This window comes from Vanessa tameamea, chromosome 26, assembly GCF_037043105.1.
Source record: "Vanessa tameamea isolate UH-Manoa-2023 chromosome 26, ilVanTame1 primary haplotype, whole genome shotgun sequence".
NCBI classification, from domain to species: Eukaryota; Metazoa; Arthropoda; class Insecta; order Lepidoptera; family Nymphalidae; genus Vanessa; species Vanessa tameamea.
This window is the reverse complement of record NC_087334.1, coordinates 2,761,347-2,777,781: the sequence shown is the minus strand read 5'-3', so window position 1 is coordinate 2,777,781 and position 16,435 is coordinate 2,761,347. Positions and strand designations below refer to the sequence as shown.

Sequence of the window (16,435 nt, the reverse complement as noted above, 5' to 3'; positions counted from 1 at the left end):
TCTCAAAGGTCGACAGCTTAAACACGATTTTTTTTTTCTGAGCTAGTTTTAAATAATTAATATTATAGTTTTTTTTTTTAATTTATATGTTTTTTTCTGGGTTGATATCAGTCGCTTATCATATATTATACCGCAAAATAGCAATACTTAGTATTGTTGTGTTCCGGTTCGAAAGGTGAGTGAGCTAGGGTAACTGCCGGCAAGGGACAGATCATCCTACTTCCCAAGGTAGGTGGCGCATTGGTGATGTATTTCTTACAGCGCCAATGGTTCACCAACTTAATACATAATTTCCCATCCGTCAAACTGGAAATTTTGATACTAAGCTTCACTTACGCCAAGACGTCCAATCAAAAAAAAAATATGATTTGTTACTGGGTTTTTTAATATTTTATTACCTATTTATCGGTCATGCATTTGTATCATTAATTAATAATCTTTATTGTTTAAAGGACAAACAGTACAGTTATCATTTGATTTATCACAGAGCAATTTTATTAGGAATTTATAGGCCATGACATACACGTGTATTTCTGTATTTGCGTGTGTAGTGTACACGTGGCTACGGGGCATTGGATTGCAGTTGACATTAATAGAGATCTCATTGAGGATGACGTATTAAGACACTGATATCGATTGTTGGACAGATTTCAACGATATTGTCGTTAATTCCTTATTTTTTGGAGAAAATATTCCGTGAAGGACTTAAGCTATTGGTTTTGGATTATTGGATAAGTAACTATCTGGCGTGTAATAATCAAGTTTTTAAAATTTTCGCATTTATAGTTAACGAAATAATATGAATCAATAATATATTATTTCTGTTGTCTGCTTTTTTTAGTCTAGGTACCCCGTTTTTGTTTCGTCAATGGAATTATTAATCTTTAATAAAACGATATTTACAATTAAAAGTTTACTAACGACGTCTCAGTATTTTTTTTAATCGCATGTATCTGTATTGGTTATGCATAAAATATTCTACCAAAGCAAAACTCTGCCAACCGAACATAAATCATTTTACTTATGTCTCATAGATTCCTGCTTATTTTTTGCTTCATTTAAAGTCATTCATTGATCTGACAATTCAAGCATCAGATTTTAAATAACACTCGTCGTGGCTTTTTTAATTAGTGTGCATCTGCACTATGCTTTAAATAAATCTTTATCTGTCAACTGTCAAATGTCAAATGTCAAAATCAATCAAATTTTAAATGCGCGGGCACGCGGACGTTTATGAAAGGTTACCGAGTTCGTTTGCCTGAACCAACATACTTTATCCTCACATTAGTAAATACGTCATGTGTATTTTACATAGCTTAATACACGAACAAATAATATTATAATAAAATAATTGTAAATTAATTATCTACTCGTACATGTAATGTTAAACTAAACACGCCGGTAGCATTCTATTCGGTTGTAATGATAACGCGTTTTCAATGTTAGATAACAGATAATGAATATTAGGGATAATAAATAAACGTTTTAAAAAAAAAATGCCATTCTGGGATTTTAAAAATTAACACATTAATTTTCACTTTTATGTTTAAGTAGAACAGTAGATTCTTACGTGATTATTTTTTTTTTTTTTTGTGTTCGTGGCAAACTAGCCGAAGGCTCGCTTTATGGAAAATAACTACCACCGCCCATGGACATATACAACTCCTTGGAGCTTGCAGGTGCGTTGCGGGCCTTAAATTAACTGGATATTAAGTCTCTCGAGCACGTGTCGACTGAAATTCTGTCACGAAATGGACTAATATATAGAGCAACCAATGTTTATGGGCAGTGCATTAGTGCATGCTTCATGTATTAATTTAAAATTATTCAACGTAATTTCTTATACGAATGGTGTAACAGATTACATTTATTAAATAAGCTAATCAAATAACAATCCGATTGTTTGCCTGACCAAATATTTGTATATTATACGATTCTCATTCATCATAATATTATAGTATATGACGTTTATATTTGCCAAGTGATACACTTAAAGCGTTACATATAGGCTGAGACTGGTTTCAACGCGTGTTAAGATGCACCGATGATTGCGGGTTCAAAACCAGACGCCACTGATTATCGATTTGCTTAATTCGTGTTTATAATTCATCTCGTGCTCGGCGGTGAAAGAAAACATCGCGAGGAAACCTGCACCTGTCTAATTTAAATGAAATCCTATCACATGTGTATCCACCAACCCGCATTGGAGCAGCGTGGTGGAATAAGCTCCAAATCTTCTCCTCAAATGGAAGCTCTTAGGCTAGTTTATTTTCGAAATGTCTTAATGAGTTTTACTTGTATGAATACATAACAGGTTAAAATAATCATTAAAAATAAACTAAGTAATTCCCTCACTCTTAGTATGCCACACTACCGGATAGAGTTCAGGCACAGACTCAACTGGTTTACGTACACTATGAGGCACGAGAGTTCACATTTCGGACATGAAATCATAAATTCTTAGGAAAGGAACAATTATCTTAAACGTCAACAAATATGACAAATATCAGTTTATCAGCATTCCCTTTGAATCTTACTCGTGAAATGTTGTTAGTACTACGATGATACTCTATTTTAAGTCATAAATCCTTTAAATGTTATAATCACACAAATATACACGGGTAAAATTTTCTGAAATGAAATATTTTCTTAAGGACTTCGCGGTGCTGATTAACGGATAAATAAGGAAAAAAATCAACGTAAAGTTTTTAGAAGAATCAACACGGGAGAATTTCAAAATAAGCTTTAGTAACAAGCGGAAGAGATATTACACGACAAGGATTTATAATTATTTTATTTTGTAAGGTTGAAATCTTACTGATTTCAAATATATTTTTAATTATTATAAAAATAAAACTTTATGTGATAAACCCGATAGCAAGTTCGCATTCAGGAGCCCAAAACTAGACACCTTATAAGCAAACAATTTTCAAAAAGGTCAATATGGCTATCCTGTGCTATTATTAAAATTAAACATAATTTTCTGACATTTCATGACGCTGTTCAGCGGTGAGTTTCGAGTTCGTTATTACAGAATATCTCTACAGTACCGGTATTTATTTAATGAAATGTTTAGACCTAGGATTGAATATTGTAAAATTCTACGCGTGTTAAATCGGTGACAAATACTAAATCATATATTTTAAATATAATCAAAGCATTCATATATATGTTGTACATATAAGGTCGTGGTCGTTGACATGCTTTGTCTAGTACATAAATGTATATGTTATTTACATAAGAAACTAACTATTATGCATAGCCCCTACATATAGTACATATTGTTTATATATATAGTATATAAGAGCCGAGATGGCCCAGTGGCTAGAACGCGTGCGTCTTAACCGATGATTTCGGGTTCAAACCCAGGCAGGCACCACTGAATTTTCATGTGCTTAATTTGTGTTTATAATTCATCTCGTGCTCGGCGGGGAAGGAAAACATCATGAGGAAACCTGCATGTGTCTAATTTCAACGAAATTCTGCCACATGTGTATTCCACCAACCCGCATTGGAGCAGCGTGGTGGAATATGCTCCAAACCTTCTCCTTAAGGGAGAGGAAGCCTTAGTCCAGCAGTGGGAAATTTACAGGGTGTCAATGTAATAGTATATATTATTTACATACGATTAATATTTTATTCAAGAGTTCTAATACTAAATCCTTATTGTCCAAATGATCGTAGTGGATTCCACCATAGAAAATGTAGTTACACTGCCATAAATAACTTTCAAACCGGAAAACTATACAAAATATTGCTATTTGGAGGTGAAATGAAAAGAATAGGTAATGACTGGGTGGTACCTACATACCTACCTATAAGTAGACTTGCACAAAGCCATACCACTAAATAAACATACGAATCTATGACACTACGAATATCATACACGATAAGTATAAACAATAATTTTAATTTTAATTTCAGCGTGCCTGTATTTATCAATATTATGATATAGAATCTTTTTTCATTGTTATTCGATAAATATTTCAATTGCATAGTGATGTGATGAAACTTATCGTGTCATACGATAAGTGGAGAAATTATACCGAGTGATTTGTTGAATGATAAAATTAATTGAAATATTGCATTAATATATTGAAATCATAGTAAGAATAAATGATAAGAATTATCGTAAATTACAACTTAAAGTAAAATATCACATGTGTAAGTAAGTTTAAGTGATGTTAAGACTAACTAGAGATATAGATGAATAAAATATTCAAAGAAAGGGCAAGGGAACGACGTATACGTATTACTTTTTATAGTAATTCCATTAGGCTGCATTTAAATAATTGATATTTTTGTACATTTAAGCTGATAATAAGGACATTATTTATAGAGGCAAAATTTATTATTAATTATTTGATTTGCATAGTTTCATTTAATTTTAGTTTCGCTTCGTGTCATACATTATTAATATTTACAAAAAAATATGTCAATACGTTATCTGTCGAAATCTGTAAAAATTTATCGAAGTTTTGTTTTTAAAAAAATATTTACATTACAGTAGATTTTTATTATCATAATCATAGCTGTACGTAAAATGAACTTCGATTTATAAATTTATAATTATAATTTCGAATTTAATGATTTAATTTCACTTCTTTAATAATAATGGAAATAATAAATATTAATTATACAAAAAAAAACAGTTAACAGTTATCGATATATATATTGTTAAACTGTACATCACTACTATACATTAGAATTTGACAACTAAATAAACGCGAACGAAACGCATAATAAAATGGAAGGTATAGTTTTTTCTTTAAGAAGAAATGTATGTCGTTTCTTATTCCTTTATGGTGTTCATATAAAAGAGAGGCCACTGGCCTTTGTTATACATTTTACCTGCACATTCCATTGATATAAATTAAAGAAAAAAAAAAAAAGAAACATGCAATAATACTCACTTGCGGTCGTATTTTCTCCAGCTCTCTTAATTACTAATATCACAGGATTTTATAATTTTAAAATTAAATATATTTACACTTAAAAAAAAAAAACACTTTATTTACAGATAATATATACACTGCCCAGTCTATAATTTTTTTTTTACCCCATGCAGTCTTTAATCTGTGGTTCTAATTTCGGAATGCAATTACATTTTTCGCGGATTTGCGCGGGAACGTGTGACGGAGAGTAACAGGTGCGTTTCGTGCGGCGTCTGCGAGTGTACTGTCATGGAGGTGTCCGTCCTTTGCCTTAATATCAGGTGTAGAACTCAATCAGTGATAATGATAAGAATACAAAGCGGCGTCTCGTCGGCTGTACGAGGGGATTTCTCGAACTCAGCCGGCGTTGGACCGGTTTAAAAAAAAATACCGGTCAACGATCGAAGTGCGTGTGAAACTGTGAACTTGACGGGTTTAGGGGTTAGGGCTGCCTTTACGTATTTATACATGAATGAAATTAATTTACATATACATATTGTTTTTTTTTTAAAATATCGTACTTTACTTTAATATTTCATAGTTTTATGTAACTTTACGTTTCGCAAATTATGGAGAAAAATTTTATAATTCTTTTTGAAATAAAAAAATACTTAATTTGTTGAAATGATTTCTTCAAAATATTTAAATAAGAATGTGTTATTAGACTTGTCCGACCTTTTTGAACATTATTCTAATAAAAAAAAAATAGAATTCATTTAATTCTACTGTAATATATCATTGTAACCTTCGCGGTAGATATAAATTAACATTTTATCAAAATAATTAAATACTCTTTGGAGTAAGCCGTAACAAAAAAACTCTGTCATATATAAAATGAGCCGGCTGTCACGACTTCCCCTTTAAGGACGGAATTTTCAAAATTAAATAACCATCGGTTATAAATTTTCTAGACTTGTAACGAGTCGTGGCTTTGCGAGTTTGTGTTCAGTCAGTTAGGACAAATGATTTTGTATATATATGTATATATAGGGGTTGGTTGTAATGTGTTAGGCAAAAAAGTAGCCCATGTCCTCCCTTGGAGTTCAAGTTGGCTTAATACCAAATTTCATCAAATTCGGTTCATTGGATTGGCAGTGAAAGAGCGACAGACAGACAGACATATTTACTTTCACATTTAAAATATTAGTATAGATAGTATAGATTATATTTTAGATTTGACTTCAATCACGACGGCTGTTCTCCACGGACGAATAGTCGGCGCAGAATATATTATAAGTAATCTACTGTGTGCAGAGGCAGTGTGACTCTATCTCTTAGTCAATGGGCGCAGGAACAATGGCTGTACGTACTTTCCGTGATATGGAACTACTGAAACTATTAACTCCCAAACTTCAGTCTACAAGTGAATTAAGTAAAATTATTTAAGTTCTAATTATATATTAATTATTGCAAAGATTATTATTGGTACGAGTCAAAGACAATGAGATTTAGACATAGACGAATTAACAACTTTTTTTTATGCTGAAGAATCACTAAATCTGCAGTCTCACTTGACCATCGATGCAAGTGTTAATGTAAATTTATAATAACAATTACTCAAACGTTTAATATGTTTTGAATAAATTATCATTAGTTATGGGGAGGGTAATGTTTTTCCGAAGAAGTCGTTTGTGTAAAACAAAAGACTATAAAACTGAAATTATATGAGTTATATAAATCAATAATAAAAAACAACAGGCTGATGGAGCAAGAGCACATTATAGTGAAGCAAGAAAAGCGAATACAAAATTAAAAGTGTTAAAATATTTAAAGTTACAATACTTTCGACGTATTAACATAAACGCGTCGTTTCTTACTAACGAATTTTTAATTGCTTCGGATTTTTTATTCGCCTTTTTTCTTCGTATTCGTCTTATGTGTCATATTCTGAGTAAATCATATTTTTAATTTCGTACGTCATTTCGTATTTGTCATTAAAGTCAAATAAATAATAGTAAATAGAAGATAACTAATTGTTAGTACAATAAGTATCGTAAAAAGAGCGCGTCATTTTATACTTTTATACGGGAGTTTGTATTTGCTTTGGTAGCCGCACTATTATGTACGGTACACGCCTTTTGTTTTATAATCCTAGGTTTCAAATCTATCATTTTATATAGTAAGGGATGTGGCTAGCATTTATATTTTATTATATATATATTTAATTATGTACTAAGTAGGCAGACGAGCACCACCGCCCAGAGACATTGGCGCTGCAAGAAATATTAAAAAAATCCTAACATCACACCAATGTGCCACCAGCCTCTAAACTAAAATGTTATAACCCTTTGCCCTGTAGTTACACTGGCTCACCCACCCTTTAAAATGGAACACAACGATACTAAGTATTGCTGTTTGGCGGTAGAACATCTGATGAGTCACCCACTCATACCTGCGCCTAAGCAGACGGGTTTGCACAAAGCCCTACCACCAAGAGACCATCTATATGTTTATATCGATATGAATTAAAGGTCAAATTAATAACGAACGATTTATTCAATTCAATTTGAACATTTTGTAAGTTAGCATAACGTACGTAAAGTAAAAAATAGCAGTTCATCGACACGCACGCAGATTTCCTCATATTTTTTCTTTCACGGGTGAGCGTAGGATTGATTATTGAAAACGCTAAAGCACTAGAAACTCGGCGATGCTTGCTCGGCCTTGAACCTACAATCTTCAGGTAAGATTCGCGTGTTCTAGCCTCCTGACCATTTCGAATCACCAATAAAAATATATTTAATAATGAATAAATTCAGACAGACAGAGATATGAACAAAATTAAACACCTATTCAAAACTCATCATTACAAAACGAAGGTTCCCTTAAGATGTTTTTCCTTCAAGTCGTTTCTAAACATATGAAAAACTTATAAGTGTTCGCTTGGATTGTAACCCTCGACCTTGTTCTCTGATCCACTTATATTAACTAGGCCATTAGCTCTAACAAAAGTCCAGTCAACATTATAAATAGCGCGAGCCCAATTATAAAAAAAAAAACCGAGATCAAAAGAACTATGTACAGTTTTGTTTAGTTAAAGATAACGGGGTGTCAAGTGTCACAGTGACACGCGACACGGCACAGATAACATAAGGTCCAATTTAAAGACAGGGACCACACATGTGTACTCGCAGCTAGTAACAAGTGGACAGCTTGTTTTATAATAATAATTAACACTTACTGTTGCCATGACAGATTTAATAATTAATTTTATTTATTTCATAAGTTATCAGTTTAATATACTTATACTTTTTTTATTTGCTGGTGGTTTCATTAAAGCTAGTCTGGGTAGGATATGCACTGATCATATATATTACTGCCTAAAAACACTACTTGATATTGTTGTGTCTCGGTTTGGAGGGTGAGTAAACCAGTGTAACCAAAGGTACAAGGGATATAACATCTTAGTTCCCAAGGTTGGTGGCGCATTGTAAAGAATGATTAATATTTCTTATAGTGCCAATGTATATGGGCGGTGAAGCCTACCTCGAAATAAAAAAATATTTTATTTTCAACAATAGTCCTTGGATGGATAAATTGATACCTTTGCAAATAAACAGTGACACAGAAAAAATATTGTTTAAAACGCTTTTACGTGACCAACGACTATTATGAGACTTCGATTTTCAAATGTCATATTTCAGATGTTAAACTAAACATAATTTCTACCCTCCCGATAACACGATACTCATAGAGATATCTAAAAGGTATAATCGTTCTTGTATCTGAATAGTTAAAGTTCAAATTATCTTTATGTGTTGATATAACAATCGTAATTTAATCCGCTAGTAACAAAGGTCTTTTGTGAGTGATCAGAGGTTGTCTTAGTTTATATTTACCTTAAGTATAAATAGAACGAAGATATTGTATTATACGACCTTTTATGATCAATAGAATAATATTATATTCAAATCACATTATCGTAAAAAAATCGAAAAAATAATTAAAAAAATGATATAAATAATTATCATAGATTGAATTTGGTTTACCTAAATTGAGGGGTCATACTTTGATGGCGTTCGAAATTCAAAATATGCTTTTGTATTGCCTTAGTTAGGGATTATTTGAAAATATATTTATTCAATATTGCAGCATTACAATTACTTATAGTCAAAGTATTAGGTTCTGCAACTAAAAATAACTGCGTATATAAGAAATACAGCTATTGTTTTTTGTCAACGTTCAGGCTAATCAACTTTGTAAAATATTTATTATTTTAATACATATACCAAAAAATATATACTTTATTATACATTATGTGTATATAAGTATAGTTACTTTCAAACTTCACAAATTGAAATGATTTATCGTATAATATATACAAATATTAAATAGTTCATAATGAACTGGTTTTATTATAATTATGATTAATCAAGGTAATTATGATTGGTTTATTTAAATAAATGCATTTATACAAATCGTGATAACCCTGCTTTGATCTCACGGAAGATCCGATCTGTTCCCCTAACCGGTTTAGTAGCTATGCGAATATAAACAATACAAAACGTCTGACAAACTAGCAGACATATTTTGCCACTGTCGCTATGCCTACAAACTTTAGTGTTGTTAGTATTGCCTGATTTAATTTAAGTTATTAATGCGACTTTTAATTTAAATGAATTATGAAATTAGATAATAAAAGAAAGAAATGAAATGTCTTTAAACCGAAACCGAAACCGAAACCGAAAAGAAAGAAAAAGAAAACGCGTTTAAGTGCATATACGCATCGACCTTGGTAGTTGGGGGGGGGAGTGTAACTCCTAGTGACAGACAACCTAATTAAAACCAACGGTAACCATTTCCGTTTTGGTGGGACGGCACGGGATTACTCACGAATACATCCAACAAAATACTGTAAAACATATAGTTATATATATCATAATTCAAGATAAACAAAATTAAGGTACATTATGTGTATGCCACTCGGTGAATTTTTATATATGTTGATTTAAAAATTTCATTATAATAATTTTAATTTAATGCATGTTTTTATTAATACAACACATAAACTGTTTATTATGGTTCAGATTAAAAATGTTGAATCGGTGTGTGTTAAACTAGATCCGTATAATTGGTTTATGCATTAGCCTATAATTACGATGGTAAACGTCTCAATATTTAAATCGTTTCTTTTTTAGGACAGACATGAAACAATATATGCCTCTATTTCGTTCAAGGAAAATGTATCGAATTTAATCTATCATAGATTTAAATTCGACTCGTTTCCCTATCCACATACACGCTGGATTTGCCGATGAGTGTCTCTGTAATACTCTATGATATGTTTGACGTTGAACTCGAGCGGAATCGTAATTAGTTCACTGCCGCAAAACTTTAAGTCTCTGCTCGAATTTGAAGGCAGAACGATGCAATTTGATACGGTATTCTAATGGACTTTTTGACCTCATATTAAGTGTTATTATGATTTTCATATATTCATAATTATTGTACATTTAAAGTGTTAATATGCACACTCAGTAGACACTGTTTAAAATGAAGATAAAACGAAAAATCCTGTCGAGTGGATTGCGAGATAATTTTTCTGGTGACAATAAGAGTCCACCTCGCCTAGGGCTTCGCGTTTGAGATGTGTAATAATAAGAAAAGTAAAAAACGACCTTAAATGTTGTATGATAGCAGTTCTTAGCGCTTCGTTTAAAATATGGTAAGAGTTTTTTTAATAACTACCTAAATGCCCTTCATGACTAGTCTTTTTCAAATTCTTCCATAATCTTTCTTATACGACTACCACACGTATCAGAATATGATGTGAATCGTCAAGTTATTTAAAAGACGGTTTTTCCTTACAATTGTAACTTTAAAAAATATTTAGATTTCAATATAGAATAGGAGAAATTCCATTCGCTTTCCCTTAAATTAAAAATGCTTGTATCATATTTGGTATGGTACGTATGCAAAAATTGTAATTTTTGCGATTTAAATATTCTACATAAATTGTATTAATAAAGACTGCATTCATAAGATAGTCTTCATAAAATACTTTGTATATATATCCAAGTATCATATGACACAGATATATATGTATATGAGAAACCTTTAAATTTAAATAATTATCAAAAACAATTGTAAACATTTTGATCTTTATCGAAAACATTGTTTAGAAACGTTTAAAATTCAAATGTAATAAACATATATTTATATGTATATTAAATACATATCTACGGACGGTCAACTGAATATCTTATAAAGCAAAAGATACGTTTTAAATGTATTTGCTTTAAATAATGTGAAATTCAAAATTTTCAGTAGCTCCGAGTCTGGACCACACTCGCGCCTCGGAAAGTACGTAAAGTTGTGCTGCGGTACCTGCCTACTCTTTTCGAACGTGTTTAATTGCCTTACCATGGAATTAAGAAACTAGTGCTACTTGTATTGGCGCACACATTTATGGACTATAATGCGTTCCAAAAAGTAGGCTATACTCCCCTGAGAATGGGTGCAGTGGCCAAAATTGGTTACGAGGAAGGGTATTGACATACCAACTGATTGCAAAGGTAACGCTTGCATAGTAGCCTGATATTCCAACATTCATTTTTACATACAGACACAAGACGATTGTTCTACCATTACGATTAAATAATTTAATGTCTATTTAAACGTAATGCTTACGCGCACGATTCACGAGATTCACACAAACGTCAACCGAAAACTAGTTGAATTAATTATAAACGACACGCGATGGTACTTAACCTGGTATCCTTGACCTCAGCTTAGAAAACGAAACATCGTAATGCAATTTACTTTTATTTAAAGCGTTTGTTGTGATGTCTAAAATTGTACAAATTATTGGAATACTTTTACGTAACATTGGCGGCATTAGCAGCCTGTAAATTTCCCACTGCTGGGCTAAGGCCTCCTCTCCCTTCGAGGAGAAGGTTTTTTTTGGAGCATATTCCACCACGCTGCTCCAATGCGGGGTGGAATACACATGTGGCAGAATTTCGTTGAAATTAGACACATGCAGGTTTCCTCACGATGTTTTCCTTCACCGCCGAGCACGAGATGAATTATAAAGACAAATTAAGCACATGAAAATTCAGTGGTGCCTGCCTTGGTTTGAACCCGAAATCATCGGTTAAGATGCACGCGTTCTAACCACTGGGCCATCTCGGCTCATTGGCGGCTTCAACTTTTTTACTATCATGTCTTGGAATTTAAAATACATTTAAAAAACCTTTTGTGAAGCAAGTTTTTGTGTGCTGTATTGTTGTGTTTCGGTTTGGAGGGTGAGTGAGCCAGTGTAACTGTAGGCAGAAGGGACATAGCATCTTAGCTCCCAAAGTTATCCTTATTATGTGATGTAAGGAATGGTTAATATTTAATATATATAATTCTAACAATCCCAATGTTTATGTCACCAATGGTAGTCACCATTGCCATCAGATGTCTTACTTTGCCGTCTATTTTACCTATTAAAAATAAAAAAGAATCTAATCATGCTTGAACCTCTCAAATTTGCGCCCAATCGAACGAATCATTTGAGGGTAATGGATAGCTTGATAATTGACTTTAAATATCACACGGCTTTTGAAGAATATTTTTGAGACTAAACCACCCCACAGCTCCAATCAAAATTGGTAGAAAAATATGCTGCAGATATTACCAGTCAGTAGCAAGTTCCCTCACGATATTTCTATTTACATAAAAAACTTTTATTTGTAGTTCCCAAGCTTGAACGCACATTATTCAGTTAAGATAAGGCCTCGAACAGAGCTGGTGAACATTGGAATACAAGATTTGAAATCATTTGCTAAATTTGGTCAACACAACAAACAGATTAAATAAAAGCTTGTGAAACGGGAACAGTTGTAATACGGTGATCAGTCATAAATTTGGAACCAAATTTGGAACCATCACAGTACAAATACATGGAAAGGAATTAGAAGGAATTTACGAAAGCGTTTTTTTTTTTCGACTAAGGAATGAAACAAAAAGTACAGTTTAAAAAAAAAGCTAAAAAAACGTGCTAGAAATGCATTCTCTCATATACTCACAATATAATGCATCTAAATTGAACAGACCGAGATGGTGATACAAAATCCCAAGAGTCGAAGTATAATTAACATGGAACCTGCATAGGCACGGGGGCCGTCGGGTCTGATGCGGATGAAAATCCACAACAGTGCGATTTTTAAGATACTTTCTCCCTCGCACAACCACTCTGTGGAACCAGCTTTCGCCGGCGGTTTTTCCGAACCGATACGACTTAGGAACCTTCAAGAAAAGAGCGTACTCCTTCCTGAAAGGCCGGCAACGCACCTGCAAGCCCCCCGGTGTTGCAGATGTCCATGGGCGGTGGTAGTCACTTTCCATCAGGTGAGCCTCCTGCTCGTTTGCCACCTCTATTATAAAAAAAAAAAAAAAATGATATAATATACGTACGCGATTTTTGGACACACATACCACCCTACTTTATGTGGGAAATCCGTAAATGTGTTCTTAAATCAAGCCTAAATTACATAATTAATAAAGCGAAGATAAAGTCACAGCATTCTCTGTAAGGACACGATCGTAGGACGAGTTGATCAAACTTGTCGGAATTCACTTGTTCCAAATGATTTATTATACAATTATTCTTGCAATACTTTCCGCTAATAGATAAATATAAAACTGGCGTTAGCGAGATGCAATACTTTTCCGGCTGGGTTTTACCCCGCTTAACCAACAAGAACTTTACGCCAGTTCATTTATTTCAAAACTTTATTTAACTGTCGCGTTAAATAACGGCACGGAATTGGTTGAATGATTAATGTATGGAATTTATAATGATGGAAAGACGTATTTTCGCGTTCTGTCACAAGAGAAGGGTGTATAGTGGACAACCCGACGCTAACTGTGCTGGAATACCCACTAATAAAACCAGCGATAACCACTCTATCTCTTCGGGGAGCATCAAGGGAACGCTTCCGTATACTACCGTGATGAACCAACGGTCGCCACACCTATGTGTGCCCCCAAGCTAGAGAGGTTCCCAGGGTTTCCTTGAATACCCTACCGCATATTAAGTAATTGGTTAGGTGATATAGAAGAAACTATCTCTTTTAGATGACCACGAACCAAGATCAAAATGGGGAACTTTTGGTGGCGTTTCTTTATGAATTGATTAATTTTGCTAATGCGTACTTGCAATTAAAAAATGATTCGATCCTCAGAGACCTTTAAATCCTTCGAATAAAACGTCTGTAAAGTATTTGTAATACTAGTCGTTTCCCGCGGTTTCGCTCGCGTTATCGTGGTTAATCGTCGGACGTTAGGCATAAAAAGTATTCTATGTCCTTCCTTGGGATTCAAGCTTGTTTCATTCAAACTATCATCGTATTCAGTACAGTGACTTGGTCATGAATTTTACATTTATAATGTTAGTTTATAGTTCATAATATAGAATACGTATATTCTATCTAAAAATAGTTCTATACTAATATAATATTATTCGCTTTCATATTTTTCTGTATTGTAAATATATTATAATCATGAAAGTATGAAATTTGAGATTCGAGACCTTATCCTAAGCAAAGATTAAAGATTCGTGCTTCACCATCGAACCTCTGAATTTTCAAGTGAATTCTATAATGAAATAAGCCCATATAAAATTCGGGCTAATCTAAGAAATCCTCAGCGTATTTTGATAACATTTTACACACGGAAAATGTTAATCAAAATCTTTGCGTCGTATTTTTATTATTTTTTTTTTTTGTTTTAATTTATATCCATCATATAATTTTATCAAACACGATATCAGACTTTTGTTGTCAACTTCACAATAAATAATATCGTAATCCACCGAAATATACACAGAAATCCTTCTATAAGTACACATAATTAAAATCAAGAAGTGCCAAGTTTCGTACACGAGTGACAAGTTCATAAAGAAGGCTCTCTCTCTCTCTCTCTCGCTCTCTCGCTCTCTCTCTCGCACACACACACACTCACACAATATATTAAATAATCCATTTTTCTATCACAAACACTGTAATCAACAACAATTCAATTCAAACTAATACTACATATAATAAAATACATTCTGAATCACGGTAACCACAGGTTGCCGTCATCACATAATTTTATCATATTTTCTAACTTTTGTTATCTAACGACGAATTGACTTTTAAATATTTTTTTCCTTATTATATAGGATCAAAAAAGGTGGTAGTTAGGTCTATCTGTAAATTCGCCTATTTCGGTAACAATTCACTCGCATACTTTGTATTCCTGATTATATTCCACCAATCAGCAATAGTTAGTATTTTTGTGTTCCAATTTGAAGGGTGAGCGGACCAATGATGCTACAATAATTTACTAAATTGTTACCATTTAACAAATAATTAATTTTAGAGAGCGGAAAAAAGTTACTGGCCGGTTAGAGAAAGGCTAAATAAAATATTAAAAAAAAAAACAAGTGTAAAACGTGCGAACAGACGTCATCAGTTTAATAAATTAAAACAATACAAACCTGTCATAGGTTTCGAAATTTGTTAAAATCTGTTGAATAATCGCGATGTTTGCGACCCACTAGTGACCTATTTAAAAAATAAATATTCAACAAATATTATTATGATGAATCTTAGATCACTTATGAGTGTATACTACTGAACAACTAAAACAAACCAGTCAACTGTATTATCTTGCTGTACGTGACAGCTACGCATGGAACTCGCCAAACGTCGTTTCTAGTATGCGTGTACTTAGTGGCCAACTTTTTGAAATATAATATTTGTAATATTGACTGTCTGCAGTCTTGCACTATAAAATGGATATAATTACTTTGGTTATTTTTAATCCTAGTGTTCTTTAAGTTTCGCTTTTGTCGCCAAAGAATTATACCTCCAATAAGTCTATAAAGCCTTTCAGCTGTACGGAGTCGGATTTAAAGGTAGGGAGGCCACAAAGCTGTGAAAGCTCTACACCAACAGAGGCGTGGGGACCCTAATAATTATATTATGAATTAATTCGAATATTTTAATTTCAATCAGTAAGTTATAATTTATTTACTTGTATCGATAACTTTTAAAACAGTAATTAGTAACATTGTTATAATTTGACTATATTTAACTCGTCAGAATCTCTATTGTGGGTTCCCCTCTCGTGTGGAGGCCCCAGAGCAGTTGTCCTGGTTGCCCTCCCCTAAATACGACCCTGCAACTGTAATCATATCTATTCATAAAAGATAATTAGGGAAAATAATTTAACGTTGATAGTATATCTCACTATATAATAATACGGACCTATTTTATATGAAATTATCAACAATAAACTTTAATGTATAATTTAAGATATATTTAAATCTTTATCTATATAAAGTTTTTTTTTTTTTTTACTGCAAATCACGCAAAAACCTCTGAATAATCTGACATGAAATTTGTATCATTATATTTACCGTGTTTCAGAGAAGGTTATATATTATCACAAAGTATAATTAAACGTATATCGTACACAGCAACGCGTGACCGGGTCTGCTAGTGAGATATAGAACTATGTTATTT

General features: G+C 32.8%; 1 protein-coding gene across 3 annotated transcripts in view; it reads right to left on the bottom strand.

Moving 5' to 3' along the window:
* LOC113398395 (solute carrier family 41 member 1) overlaps positions 1-16,435 on the bottom strand; it is a 107,548-nt gene that overhangs the window by 65,478 nt on the left and 25,635 nt on the right. The window contains exon 2 of one of the 3 annotated variants that reach the window (XM_026637121.2): positions 4,914-5,204. The exons of 1 other annotated variant lie outside the window; for it this stretch is intronic. The gene's annotated coding sequence lies outside the window, so the exon portion shown is untranslated. The remainder of the gene's footprint in view (positions 1-4,913; positions 5,205-16,435) is intronic. One more of the 3 variants, XM_064219180.1, reaches the window with a different exon arrangement.